The following is a 15,269-nucleotide window of genomic DNA, read 5'->3' as shown; positions in this document are numbered from 1 at the left end:
GGCCATTTTAAGCCTAGTCAATTTCCCTTCCAAAGGTGAGAATCAAACCATGTATCTTGTGCCTGTGAGGTAAACATCTTAACTATTTCGCCAATCCCTGACCCATGCTTTTCCAACTACTATTATACATACTTAGGTGGTACTCTTATACACATCTCTCCATGAGAAATGCAAGACCCGATAAGAGTTCAACACTTTGAAAATTAAATAGCGATTTCTAAAAAAAAAAAAAAACAGCAATTTCTAAAAACTCATTGTTACACCTTTAAAGTGTTTTTGTGGAGGAGGTACACCCCTCCTTCTGCACCCCTTGATGAGAGTGGCTGTCTCTTCACACCTCTACTACCTGTATATATACTAACTCAAGATTGCTGTGCCATAAGGAAAGGGGAGTGCTCCGAGACATTGCAGTTTTAAACTAAGCATACAGTTTCCTCATATTACACATACCTTCTTGCTGTACTAAGTAAGGATAACACTTACAGTATTAAGGTTTTCAACAGGAAATCCCATACTTGCATAACACAACCATACTCAGGCTAAATCCACAAATCAGCTATGCAAAATCTTGGTCAAACTACTTAACCTTATGATAATTAGCTTAATTCTAAAACTCGCAAATACCATTACTTGCCAGCGGCACTAAATGTAACTCAGACGCATTCATAACAATTCACAAACCAAATAGCCATAATGCATGTATGTGGGAACTTTAGTTTGTTTAAAATGTCACTGAGGTGGTCTAACTGATCTTTCTGTAATTCATCTGAAGTAGAAGAAGGTTTAAAAGCCATCACTAATATTTCTTTATTTGAGAGGGATTTGGAAGCACTACTTAATCGATATTATGGCTACAAGCAAATACAAAAAATAAATAAAGCTGTTCCAAGAACAAGGGGATCACCCAAAACTATCACAATTTTTATCTACACAAATAAAGTAAAGAGTGAGTCCAACATAGGTTCCAGCCTTCATCTCTCTAAAAACTAGTAAATAATCAATAAAATCAATGAAATGTGCATAAAATTACACAAAACACTTTAATGAAATGTACAGAAACGGTAAGCGGTTTAGCAATGACAACTCATTGCTTCTTCAGACCATTCAAAAAAGTAATCGCACTCAATATAAATACTAACTGTTGCAATGTAACCATGACAACTTAATTACAGACAACCAATCAAACTAATATTTACATTTACAGAGTCGCACAATGATAAAATCATCCTAGCATATAAAAATTAAAATGTACACATATGAACTGTATGTCAAAAATACAAAATAACAATAATAATGTCAGCTTGCGTCCTGATAATCCATTTGGCTTCCACAGATTCTATGTAAAACCTACTATCACCTTTCCTATCACTTAACTTTATGGTATCCACTACCGTAAACTTAAAGGTGTGCTGAGGATCTATGTCAATAACATATCTGGCTAGGGCATTACTCTGTAGTTTAACCCTGATATTTTATAAATGTTTTCTTATTCGTTGTTTTAACATTCTGTTGGTTTTACATAAGTAGAAAGCCTGACATAATTGGCACACTGCTAGGTATACCACATTACTAGTTTCACAATCGGCCCTGACCTTAAACCTAAAAAGATGTCCAGTATCAGGATATTTAAACTGTATAATCAATATAAGGGCAATATTGACAGGAGGAACATGGTCTAGTACCAATCTGTAAGGGAGACAAACTCAACGTATCCTGGTTACATGGATAACATAACATCCTACATAAATTCTGCTTATTTTTAAATCAGAATCTAGGGTGGTCACCCCCTAAATCCCTAATTATGGGCTTCAAGGTCAAAAGTGAACAATGTCTTCTAATGATATCTATAATCACATCACGGTCACTGCTAAAATGTAACGGAAAACCTACTTGACTGTATCCATCTTGTCTACTGGTTCTAGCGTCCACTCCAACCCCTTCAGAAAAATAAGGTTTCCCTATATTATCCCTTACATTAATCACTTCACTCATACACATCTCTGTATCACGATAACCCCATCACGAAATCTATCCCCCAACATAGATTGCCTGTCAACAGTCTATAGGAAACAGAGTATAGAGATCGGGCTTTGAGACAAACTGCATAGGACATGCTGTTTATGTCCTGTGTTCTTTTTGTGAGGAACCTCTGTGGGTGTTCCAGTTCTTGCATGGGCCTGGTCAGGTACATACCGAAGGGGCCACTGTACTCAATGATGGGCCCAATAAGGGTCAAAGACAGTGGAACAATGGCTTCCTTGTACCCAGATGCCATACCCTTATTTATAAGTTGAGCAGCATAGTATGATTTCTTTGTTACCTTAGACAGATGTTGATCAAAAGCCAGGTTACTATCTACTTGCATGCCCAAATCCCTGACTCCTGGTTCTGCTCTTAGGGGTGTGCTATCAATGAGGTAATTTCCTAGGGTGGCTGACTTTCCAAAGGATACTATTATACAATTTTTGGCACTAGGTTTTAAGCTGCGGCTTTGGCACCAGTCATTTGTCTGTGTTAGTTCCTGTTGTAGGATGTTAGTGTCTTGGGGAGGATTCTATCACTGTCCTAGTTTGCAATCATCTGCAAATTTGGTTAGCCAGAGGCCTTTGACATTGGCCTTGACTTCTGAGATGTAGATGCCAAAAAGGAGTGGACCCAGCACAGCGTCCAGAGAGATTATACTAGTAGTCAGCCTCTTTGTGGATGTGGCCTCTCCTATCCTAACTTTTTGGGCCCTGTCTGAGAGCCAGCTGGCTATCCAATGTGTAACATATGGATTTATGGCTATATCCATGAGTTTGTTTACAGTTCCCATGTGAGGTATTGTATCAAATGCCTTAGCCAGCTTATGGTAGGCAGTAAGCACTGTTTTGCCCTCAGCCATTGGCTAATGACCTTCACAAAGAAGTCCACCAGGTTGAGTAGGAATGATCTGTCTTTAACAAAATCAAATTGGGATGGACCCAGTGATTGAAGGTTGTTTATATCCTTATTAATAATTTCCATGAGACTAGTTAGACTTATGGGTCTGTAGTCTTTGTTTAGGCTCCTGGCATTAAGCAGTAACACCTTTAAATTCTCTTGAGTTGGTTTTGCTACATTGGAAAGGTTGTCAAGTTGGCACTGCTTAAAAAAGGCACTATTTGGGAGGACAATTTTTAGCCAAGAGGAGACAGATGTAGACCATCCTAGGCAAAGCAACGTGATCTTTTGATCATATACTCCCATGATGGCAAATATTGTACTCCTTTGGAAAGGTACCAGAAAGTAAGCAAAGTATTGAAGCCAGTCTTTTGTTCATATTATAGCATCATGCTTGGTGAAGGTAGAATAACTCTCAATACTAAGTACATACCAGCCTAAGAAACATAGTCTGAGAGCTCCATAATGATTCTCTTCATATAGTCCTGGGAGGTGCATCTCAGGTCACCAACATGAGATGCACCTCCCTGGACTATGCCTGAATTATAGTAGCTTTTGTGGTCTGATGACATGAGTGTGCGGGTAATTATATCATAAATCATAAAATGGGTTGTGCTATAGTCTCACTAAGTTTCAACACTTCATTTTTTATATTCATTAACCAAGGTTGATCATAATGAAGCTATTAACATAAAATGTTTTTACAGCTTCAAAAAGTTATTTAAGATGGATGTGTTCAAATATGGAAGAACATTTTGGTTTACATGTTTCAGATTTATTAGAAGTATTAAAATTGACAAAATATGTTTTTATGTGTATATACATTTTTAATTTGCACTTGATTGTGTCATTCATTTGATTGGTTGATTGATATCATGTAATGATTTTGTATTATATTTAACTTGTGTGATGGGAGAGTGATTTAATTCTGAAGAAGTTCTAAGTCAAATTAAAAAGAATAAGCGCTAAAAATTTGGTTTATCTTATTTTAATTTATTTAACATTTGTTTACCGGGAAAGTCCAACTGGACATAGGTCCATTTTCAGAGGAGGCCCGGGGTGAAAAGCTGCAAAGTACAATACATATGAGATGTATAACATACATGTAAGTATACGATACAGTAGAGATTAACAAACTCTTAAATAAACAGAAAACATTACATTGAAACAGCACTTGATTTTTTTTAAGATAACAATACTGAAATTGCAGTTTACACATAGATGTTATGAAGGGTAAAAACAGGCTGGTAATGGTGCTTAAACTGCATGAGATAATTTGTTTGAGACAACAGGAAATGTTTGCCAGTTTTATAGAAGATATATATTAGTTCTGTACAGTAACAATCAACAGTTTAACAAACTTTCCAGCGTAAAAAACTGGTGTCGCTTAGTAAAATCCTTGTGACTTGGTACATATTGGTTGTGTGTGGGGTCTGATTTTGGTCACTCTGGTCCTTCTTTTTGAGTTTTGTTAAGTCTTACATTGTCTCTGAATGCCCAGTATCTACCAAGAAAAAAACTGGAAAAGTGCCATCTTTGTGCAGCTGAGTACAGGGGACGTTTTCTAGGTTTCTAAGTTGCCTGCATCTATACAAGGCACTGTTAAACACTACTGCATGATGAGCAGTGGAATTTATAGACTCAAAGGAAAGTGAGTAAACCAACTAAAAAACACTCTGGCCAATGAAATGATCTCACTTTAAGCCTCTTTGTGTTTCTCAACTTGGATAGGCCAGGCTACCTTTCTACTACTACTAAAACTGCAATCCCAGTCTTAATGTAAAAACACACTTTAGTTAGCCAAAAGTGAAAAGGTACCAGAAACAAATCTAACAACTAGCTACAAGTAAATAAAAAGTGATTCAAAGGCAGCAATGAGGAACACACACTTTAAGGCAATTTCAAAACATACCAAAAGTCTAAGGGAAAGGCCTTCCCAATTTCATCTGTCAGTACCTAGTAAGATGAGCAAAAGGAGATAAGGTAAACAGAACATGTGACTGGGATGAGCTTTCAAGGCCAGATATACAGTAGGCACGAGCAGCTCAAAAGCCTTCAAGTTTAAAAGCACAACATGAAAATGTTTGGTGGGTGGAGAAAATTTCAGAAGAGAGACAGCAAAAGTGCAATAAAATGAGAGCTTAATCAGAACTGATTTAAACACATACAGTATGCATAGCACAGAAACCACCTGAAAAGCACTGCAAACTGTAAAGCACTGCCACTACAAAAACAAACATTTTTTGTGCCACTTTAAATGTTTAATTTGTATGCTATGTTGTTACTTTTAGTAAGCTGTTTTACTGGTGATTGTGATCTCTTACGTAATATGCTCCTGGACCACTGGTCTCAGCTTTTAGATTTTCTTTTATTTACCCTCTTACACTAAATATGTAGCAAAGTAAGATAGATATTCAATTAGGATGCTATTTTTGAAACATAACTGTATAATCTCTGAAAATGCCCTTGTTTCAATTTTTATTTACTGGTAAAATCCTGAAATAGATACACTAAACAGTTTAATATCTAGAAGGGTTTTCCTTCGATAGCAACTTCCAGTAATTTCAGTTTGTCATGATAATTTAACAGTTTGAATACTATATGTTTCAACGGTCAAGGGGGAAGAGGCTTCAGAGTCAACGAGTGCTTTCAATCTAGAAATTGTGTAATTTAATTTTGAAACCTATCTGAGGGTATTTTACTGAAGAGTATAGTACACCAGAATGCTCTGGTCCTTCTGTTAGGGATATGAGCCTTAAGTTGTTTCTGTGCTATCCTCAATGTAATGAGTTATGAATTGTAAAGAGCTTTATCATTACCTCTTGTTTCCTTATTGTGGCCTCACTTACTGAGAATGGGTGGCCTTGTAGTGAAGTAGCTCTTTCTAGCAATAATGCAACAATGTTTTAGCTGCACAGACTTTGATATCGGCTTTGTTTTTGTTGTTTATTGACTTTAACTCTGCTCCATTTGATAGTACACGAACAGTCAAAAAACAGGACTATCCATTCTAGATATGAAGGAATCTAAGCTGGCCATCAGAATGTTATCTGTAGTAAACAAAAACATCAGCAGAAAGAGTTGATTTAGGAACTTTCAGTTTGATATACGCCTGAAAAATATTAGTATAAACAAAGATTACACCAATAATTAATGCTCTGACTTTAGCAGGGTTACATGAAATATCTCAATGTTGGAGTCTAAAGCCACAAGATTAAGTTGGCAGCACATATGCTAAAATTGGAACGATACAGAGAAGATTAGCATGGCCCCTGCGCAAGGATGACACACAAATTCATGAAGTGTTCCATATTTTTTCCCTCACTATCTCTCTTACATTCAACTGTTAACTGCTCACAGACTCATTTTCAAACCCTTTAACTGCCCTTCCCTCTCTTCCATACTCACCTTACATCATCCTGACAGACTGCTAAGGTCCAGTACCCAGAACCTCCTCGAAGTGTGGAAACCCTTACTTGCAACTGGGTAATGTCTCCTGTTTTTCTTCCTCGCTCGCCTATGGAATTCACTTCCCCCCACATTTGAATCACCCAAAACCACTCCGCCTTCAGGACTATGTTCCATTCCCATCTCGCTTTGTATAATTGTATATGGAGCTTTTCTCCCCAGGTATCCATTGAAAAAGGGCTCATTTTGGCCCAGTGGACTTTCCTGGTTAACAAACTGTAAATAAATAAATAAAATAAAATAAATATCATGTCAGTAGCTAGCTCTGTACCATTTGTATGTTAAATATTGCTGGAAATACACTGTTATTTTAGAACTCTGTTAGATTTGCCTGGTATGACCTTCTTACATTCACTTCATCATTTTGGCCTCAGCTTCCTACTGTCTTCCAATGTAAACATTTTTATATTGTTTTTATATTTTCCTCCAGCAGTGATTATATGATGTCCTTATAATGAGATCAAACTGACAAAAAATGTTGTCAGCCTGTGTTGCATTCCCACTCTTGTGAAAGGGACTCATATCTGACTTATTCTAGTTAGCAGCCTTATCCTCCTCCTCCCATGAATTGTTAAAAAAGGTTATTTTATTTTATTTAAAAACATGCAACTACAAAATATTAAGAAAGAGTATATTTAACAATCACATTTGCAGAAATCTAAAATAAATACATTTTAAATTAAATAAATTAAAATGTTGAGAATTCTAAAAGCAGATACTGTCACCCTATTTGAACCTAAAATCGATTTAATGTAAAGATGATATTTCAAAGGCCTCATAAAGGATTGTTCATATTCACCATTCAAATCAGGGAAGATAGCTGGTTGAAAAAGATTAAGGAATGGTGCACAAAAGAAAAGCCTGCCAGCTGTATCAGGATGAGTTTTTGAAACTGACAGTAGGCCCTGACCTGTTGACTTGAGATACCTTGCCAGGATATAGGGTCCCAGCAACACCTTTAGAGAGACGGGAACCAAGTCTGCAGTAGGTGGAGACATGCATTTTAAAAATACATCTGGTAGTAAAGGGCAGCCAGTACAGGTCCTATTAGAAAGGTATAATGTGACATGTATGAGATGTTCTGGTAAACAACCTAGTTACAAAATTCTGAACCCCGTTTAGATCTGGCAAATCAGTATTTAAAAGCATAGTAAAGAATATTACAAACATCTAAGATACAACTAGAATTTGGACCACTATCACTAGGTCTGTAATGGAATACAGTGCCTGATCCAGGCTACAATTTAAGGATGGAAATAAGATTATTGCTATCCACCCTACAGCTTTATAAGAATTGTAGAGTGAACTCCATCAGGCTCCATTTCCTTGTCTGCTTTAGCTTTTAGAAATCTTCCACTGGGGGGCGTGGCCAAGATGCCAGTCTGATAGCAGCAGAAATCCATAGCTCTGCTTAGATTTTAATATTCTGACAGGAAATATACTTTAATTTTTAGAAAAATCTAACTAAAAGTATACTAAAAGATAGATTAACATAGATTATTATTTTCTAAAAATTAATACATAGTCAAGAGAATTTTTTAATTATTCCTGTCAAGAAGTTTTCTACTGGAGATTTCAACACGAGCAACTCGAAGAACACATACCAGGAGAGTGCAGTGAAGAAAGAATTACATCTTATAATAACAAACATCCAAGAACTGTCACTAAAAACATGAGCAACGTGAAGAACCCACACCAGGAGAGTGCAGTGAAGAAAGAACTACATCTTATAATAACAAACATCCAAGAACTGTCACTAAAAACATGAGCAACGTGAAGAACCCACACCAGGAGAGTGCAGTGAAGAAAGAACTACATCTTATAATAACAAACATCCAAGAACTGTCACTAAAAACATGAGCAACGTGAAGAACCCACACCAGGAGAGTGCAGTGAAGAAAGAACTACATCTTATAATAACAAACATCCAAGAACTGTCACTAAAGCATGAGCAACGTGAAGAACCCACACCAGGAGAGTGCAGTGAAGAAAGAACTACATCTTATAATAACAAACATCCAAGAACTGTCACTAAAAACATGAGCAACGTGAAGAACCCACACCAGGAGAGTGCAGTGAAGAAAGAATTACATCTTATAATAACAAACATCCAAGAACTGTCACTAAAACATGAGCAACGTGAAGAACCCACACCAGGAGAGTGCAGTGAAGAAAGAACTACATCTTATAATAACAAACATCCAAGAACTGTCACTAAAAACATGAGCAACGTGAAGAACCCACACCAGGAGAGTGCAGTGAAGAAAGAACTACCTCTTATAATAACAAACATCCAAGAACTGTCACTAAAAACATGAGCAACGTGAAGAACCCACACCAGGAGAGTGCAGTGAAGAAAGAACTACATCTTATAATAACAAACATCCAAGAACTGTCACTAAAAACATGAGCAACGTGAAGAACCCACACCAGGAGAGTGCAGTGAAGAAAGAATTACATCTTATAATAACAAACATCCAAGAACTGTCACTAAAAACATGAGCAACGTGAAGAACCCACACCAGGAGAGTGCAGTGAAGAAAGAACTACATCTTATAATAACAAACATCCAAGAACTGTCACTAAAAACATGAGCAACGTGAAGAACCCGCACCAGGAGAGTGCAGTGAAGAAAGAACTACATCTTATAATAACAAACATCCAAGAACTGTCACTAAAAACATGAGCAACGTGAAGAACCCACACCAGGAGAGTGCAGTGAAGAAAGAATTACATCTTATAATAACAAACATCCAAGAACTGTCACTAAAAACATGAGCAACGTGAAGAACCCACACCAGGAGAGTGCAGTGAAGAAAGAACTACATCTTATAATAACAAACATCCAAGAACTGTCACTAAAAACATGAGCAACGTGAAGAACCCACACCAGGAGAGTGCAGTGAAGAAAGAACTACATCTTATAATAACAAACATCCAAGAACTGTCACTAAAAACATGAGCAACGTGAAGAACCCACACCAGGAGAGTGCAGTGAAGAAAGAACTACATCTTATAATAACAAACATCCAAGAACTGTCACTAAAGCATGAGCAACGTGAAGAACCCACACCAGGAGAGTGCAGTGAAGAAAGAACTACATCTTATAATAACAAACATCCAAGAACTGTCACTAAAAACATGAGCAACGTGAAGAACCCACACCAGGAGAGTGCAGTGAAGAAAGAATTACATCTTATAATAACAAACATCCAAGAACTGTCACTAAAAACATGAGCAACGTGAAGAACCCACACCAGGAGAGTGCAGTGAAGAAAGAACTACATCTTATAATAACAAACATCCAAGAACTGTCACTAAAAACATGAGCAACGTGAAGAACCCACACCAGGAGAGTGCAGTGAAGAAAGAACTACCTCTTATAATAACAAACATCCAAGAACTGTCACTAAAAACATGAGCAACGTGAAGAACCCACACCAGGAGAGTGCAGTGAAGAAAGAACTACATCTTATAATAACAAACATCCAAGAACTGTCACTAAAACATGAGAAGAACCCACACCAGGAGAGTGCAGTGAAGAAAGAATTACATCTTATAATAACAAACATCCAAGAACTGTCACTAAAAACATGAGCAACGTGAAGAACCCACACCAGGAGAGTGCAGTGAAGAAAGAACTACATCTTATAATAACAAACATCCAAGAACTGTCACTAAAAACATGAGCAACGTGAAGAACCCGCACCAGGAGAGTGCAGTGAAGAAAGAACTACATCTTATAATAACAAACATCCAAGAACTGTCACTAAAAACATGAGCAACGTGAAGAACCCACACCAGGAGAGTGCAGTGAAGAAAGAACTACATCTTATGATAACAAACATCCAAGAACTGTCACTAAAAACATGAGCAACGTGAAGAACCCACACCAGGAGAGTGCAGTGAAGAAAGAACTACATCTTATGATAACAAACATCCAAGAACTGTCACTAAAAATGGACACATTTGAAAATAAAAATGGATATTATCAAACAAGAATGCAATAAACAACTGGAATGTCTAAGTGGAATAGTAAAAAAACAATCTGAACAGATTTTTGCCTTAGGGTAAACAGCAACTGACCTGGACACTAAAGTGACAGAAAACGAACATCCCAATGAATTTCTTCTGAAACAAAACACCAGGCTGATTGAAAAACTGGAAGACCTTGAAAGTACATCAAGGAGGAATAACATAAGAATATATGGAATTCCTGAGAAAGAAGAGGGTGCTAATGTGATTCAATTCCTCAATAAGTGGTTTTCATCAGCACTACACATGCCTGAATCCCTCTCTTTTGGAATTGAGAGGACTCATTGGTCCCTGGCAAATGCAGCTTCACCTCTGAGTTCATCTAACCCCAGGTCTGTGGTAGTTAGATTTCTTTCCTTACAAGACAAGGACTTAGTGCTGAAATCACCTTGGACTAATTCCCCTATCAAGATGGGTGAAAAAATTATTTGTTTTGACAATGACTACACCTCTACAGTCATATCCAGAAGAAAAGAGTGTGTTCCTCTAATTAAGTCCTTGAAAAAAAACAATATTAAAGCTCAAATTCTTTTTTCCTGCAAGAATAAAAATCACCTTGCCAGAAGGAGTGAAGATCTTTGATTCCCTACAAGAAGCAGTATAATTTATCCAAAAGAAGAAAATACTGTCGAACATAGAAGTAATGGAATGGTCATCCCAGAGTTTGAAGAGACAGGCAACAAAAAATTGTAGTTATTGGCCGTTTCGGCAGTTTTTCCATCTGTCTCAACTTTCTGATTTAAAAGCCTGCACTTGCACTTGTTTCCCCCATTTCCTGTAACTAGTTTAGTCCAGATACAGATTCTTAGTTTTAGCACTTGAATTTGCTTATTCGTGATAAGCACTTGTTCAGAACTTGTTGTAAGCACTAAATAACCTACTAATTACTACAGCACTCAACCTTCCTCATTACCTAGAGGAAAACAGTTTTGGTACTTACTTTCCTCACTTGCTTAGCGAAAAACAGCTCTTGTACTCACTTATCTAGAGGAAAACAGTTTTTTATTCAGGGATGTCCAAGGGTCAGCTCTCAGTGTTCTCTTCTGTCTATCTGATGAATATGGGCATCTTGGGGCAATGTATAAATTGCCTCATGTACACACACAACCCTCTCCTCTTACCACCCAACACTACAACCTGTGAGCGATGCACTTATCTAGCCAAACTGGAGGTACAGCTCTCTCCAACCAAGACTGAACTTGGCAGTCAGGAGGAGAAGGTAAACACTTGCACCACACCACACTCATCACATAGTCTCACTAAATCTACACCACCAAAATCCACACATAAACAGAAAAACATTCGCTGAGGCTCTCAATAATAACCTGCTCAAGTAACATAGACTTCTAAAGCAGAAAGGCAAGCAACCTCCACCCCAACACAACCCAAATGACACATAGCCCGCAGACTCAGTGTGCCACTCAACCTCAGCCAATAAGGCAAAACAACGTACCCAACACACTAGTCATAGGTGACTCTATAGTCAGGCACACTGATGTTCCACTCACCAGGCTAAACAAGGAGAAAGTTACTGTCAGCTGCCTGTCAGGTGCCAGGATCCGCCACATAATCCACACACTCAGGTCACTCCACAACAAGTACAAATATGACTCTGTCATTGTCCATGTTGGTGTGAATGACCTGAGACGTACCTCCCTGGACTACATGAAAAGAGACATGGAAGAGCTCTCCGATCTTGTAGCCTAGGCAGGTATGACCCTAGCCCTGAGTAGCATTCTGCCATCATCCAGAATGATGCCTCAGTACAAGGACAAAATGATTGACTTCAACAACTGGCTAAACTTCTGGTGTCATTCTAAAGGGATCCAGTATCTGTCTGCCTGGGATGACGTGGTCGACAGACCACGATGCTTTGCCAGAGATGGCTTGCATCTGTCACCCCTGGGATTCCGGATACTGGATACTGGCTAAGGTTCTTGCCGCCCCATAGTGCCTTTTTTAGGCAAGGTTCAAATGACAAATTCACCACATAACAGGAACAGGCAAGCAAAAACTGAGGGTGATGCTACTCAATGCTAGAAGTCTAAATCTCACAATGCACTCACTCGAGACACTCCTTAAAATGGAGAACATCAATATCTGTGCAGTGACTGAGACCTGGTTCAAGGCTCCAGAGAGCACCCCTGCACTACTAGGCTACACTACTACATTACTAGGCTATAACTCATGCTACACTTTTCGGCCATGTAACCTGGACCGGAACACCAAAGGCGGAGGTGTGTCCACATTCATTAAGGATATCCACACCTCCAGGCTAGTTGCTCAGCATAATGCAGCTGAGGTTATCCAAGTGCAAATAACTCTGGGCAAAACTGCAATCCAAATTGTAGCTTGCTACAGATTCCCCACCATGCCCCAGGATTCCCACTCCTCTTTTCTTGATGTACTGAAAAATATTAGGGTTCAACCAAACACCCTAATAATGGGTGATGTCAACTACCCCACTATTAACTGGGAAAACTACTCATGTACCAACTCCTTCGCTCAATGCTTTCTGGAATTCATAAACTCCAATGCCCTGGATCAACTTATCCACACCCCCACCAGGGGCAACAATATCCTAGATCTAGTCATTACCAACATGAGTGACCGGTGTTCCACACCTGAAGTCAACGCCTCATTGGTCCGATATGATCATAAGCTAATTACCCTAGATATCCACATCCTGCCCCCACCCCCCATTAAGGAAACAATGGTAAAAAATTTCTCCAAAGCCAACTTCATGCTTCTTAAGACAGAAGTGGTGAACTTCATGACACCCATGCAGATGGACAATACAGTTACGACTACTGAATCCTACACAATTGCACTTTATAAGCACTTACACGAGTGCATGGATTGTGCTATCCCAAACAGAATCAAGACACTATCCTCCAAAAAAAGGAAGCCAATCTGGTGGTCCCCTGCCATAAACAAACTGTACAACAGAAGGAAGAAACTGTTGCAAAAGAGAGTAAAATCCCATGAGTGGAGGAGCTCTCTGGTCAGCCTCAGTAAGAAGCTGCGATCCCTGATAAAATCCTTCAAAGCTAGTTATGAAAACAAAATCGCCACTGATTCTAAAGACAACCACAAAGCATTCTATAGTTATGTCAAGAATCTCAATGGCAACACTCAGATCTGCTCTGAGTTACAGCACAATGGCACTAAATACACAGACCCAACTGATATTGCCAACATCCTGGCAGATAAGTTCAGTGCTAACTTTACCCCCCCTCTCACCCCTTAAAGAGCCCATCTCTATACCGGAAGAATGGAAAGTTCCTGTAATCACGGCTGCACAGGTAAAAACCACACTCTCCAAAGCCAAGAACACAGCATCCATGGGACCAGACAACATCCCAGGCTGCGTTCTACACGAACTACAGAACGAACTGGCACCCCACCTAAGTACCATGTTCAATCATAGCCTCACCTCAGGCTTTGGGCCTGCTGAATGGCACACAGCGACGGTTATCCCACTCCACAAGGGGGGGGAGCCCGGGAACTACCACCCCATTAGCCTAACGAGCCTGGTCTGCAAGACCATGGAACGTATCATCATGGAACTTATAAACAAAGACATTGGTAATCTCCAAATTCTGGACCTCACACAATTCGGGTTTGTAAAAGGCAGATCATGTCTCCTAAACCTGATAGACTTCTTTGAAGCAGTCACCAAAGCCATAGACGAGGGTAAGGTGGTTCACACAGCCTATCTAGATCTTGCCAAGGCTTTCGACACCATCCCGCACTCTGGAATTATAGATAAACTCACTACACTAGGTATAAATCCCTATGCCACAAGATGGGTTGCCAAATGGCTTACTGACAGAACCCACACTGTGCAAGTCGCAGACTCCAAATCCGACTTCAGACTAGTGACACGTGGAGTACCACAGGGTTCAGTCCTGGGTCCTCTCCTGTTTGGTATCTACTTCTCTGGAGTACATGCTAACACAGAAGGTCTTTGGCTAACTAAGTTCGCAGATGACTGCAAACTAGGAGCCATAATCGAACTCCTAACGATGTGGACATCCTACAAAAGGGCCTCACTGAGACAGATGCCTGGTGTCAAAGCCATGGCCTCAAGCTCAATGCCAAAAAGTGCATTGTCATCCCCTTTGGTAAAAACTCTGTACCCATGAACTACAACATAGGTTGTAGTATACTTAACACCGAAAGTGTGATAAGAGACCATGGGACACAGGTGGACAGTAGTCTCTCCTTTGATAATCACATCACCACAGTAGTTAGGAAATCCTTCTGCGTGGCACACCTCATCACAAAAGGTTTCTCATCCAGAAAAAAAGAGTCATTGTTCCCCTCTACTCATCACTCATTAGACCCATTATAGAGTACAATGCCCCTTTTGGTATGTACCTCACAAGACATCTACAACAACTGGAAAGGCCACAGCAATACCTCACAAAGAGGATTACTGGCCTCAAACAGATGCCCTATGCATACCGTCTCAAAAAACTCCAGCTTTACTCAGTCGCATATCGCCTACTCAGAGGTGATCTCTGCCTAACATATAAAGCTGTGTCAAACCCAGAGCTGTTGGACATGCTCCACTTAAAGAAATCCCAATTCCTCCGAGCTACATGCTCTAGGGACCTAAACCTTGTCACCACAATAAACAGAACATGCCGGAGGGATAGATTCCTGTCCCAGAGACTTCCCATACTCTGGAATAAACTACCTATCTATATCAAACAAAGCTCCTCATTAATACTCTTCAAGAAAAATCTTGATGATTGGATGGGAAATAGGAAATTCACCCCAGGGATTACTTCTGTGGCTCTGCTTGACAGTGGCACAGGAAAATCATTTTCTTGGGT

General features: G+C 39.2%; 1 long non-coding RNA gene and 1 pseudogene across 1 annotated transcript in view; one reads left to right on the top strand and one right to left on the bottom strand.

Moving 5' to 3' along the window:
* The window catches only part of LOC122811998, a 483,074-nt gene that overhangs the window by 305,191 nt on the left and 162,614 nt on the right, over window positions 1-15,269 (bottom strand). The gene's annotated exons all lie outside the window — the stretch shown is intronic.
* Window positions 6,141-6,239, top strand: LOC122817231 (annotated as a pseudogene).

This window comes from Protopterus annectens, chromosome 1.part1 (genome assembly GCF_019279795.1).
Source record: "Protopterus annectens isolate FY-2018-M chromosome 1.part1, PAN1.0, whole genome shotgun sequence".
NCBI lineage: Eukaryota > Metazoa > Chordata > Ceratodontiformes > Protopteridae > Protopterus > Protopterus annectens.
Note: the sequence above shows the minus strand (reverse complement) of the source record. Positions and strands in the feature narration are given on the sequence as shown.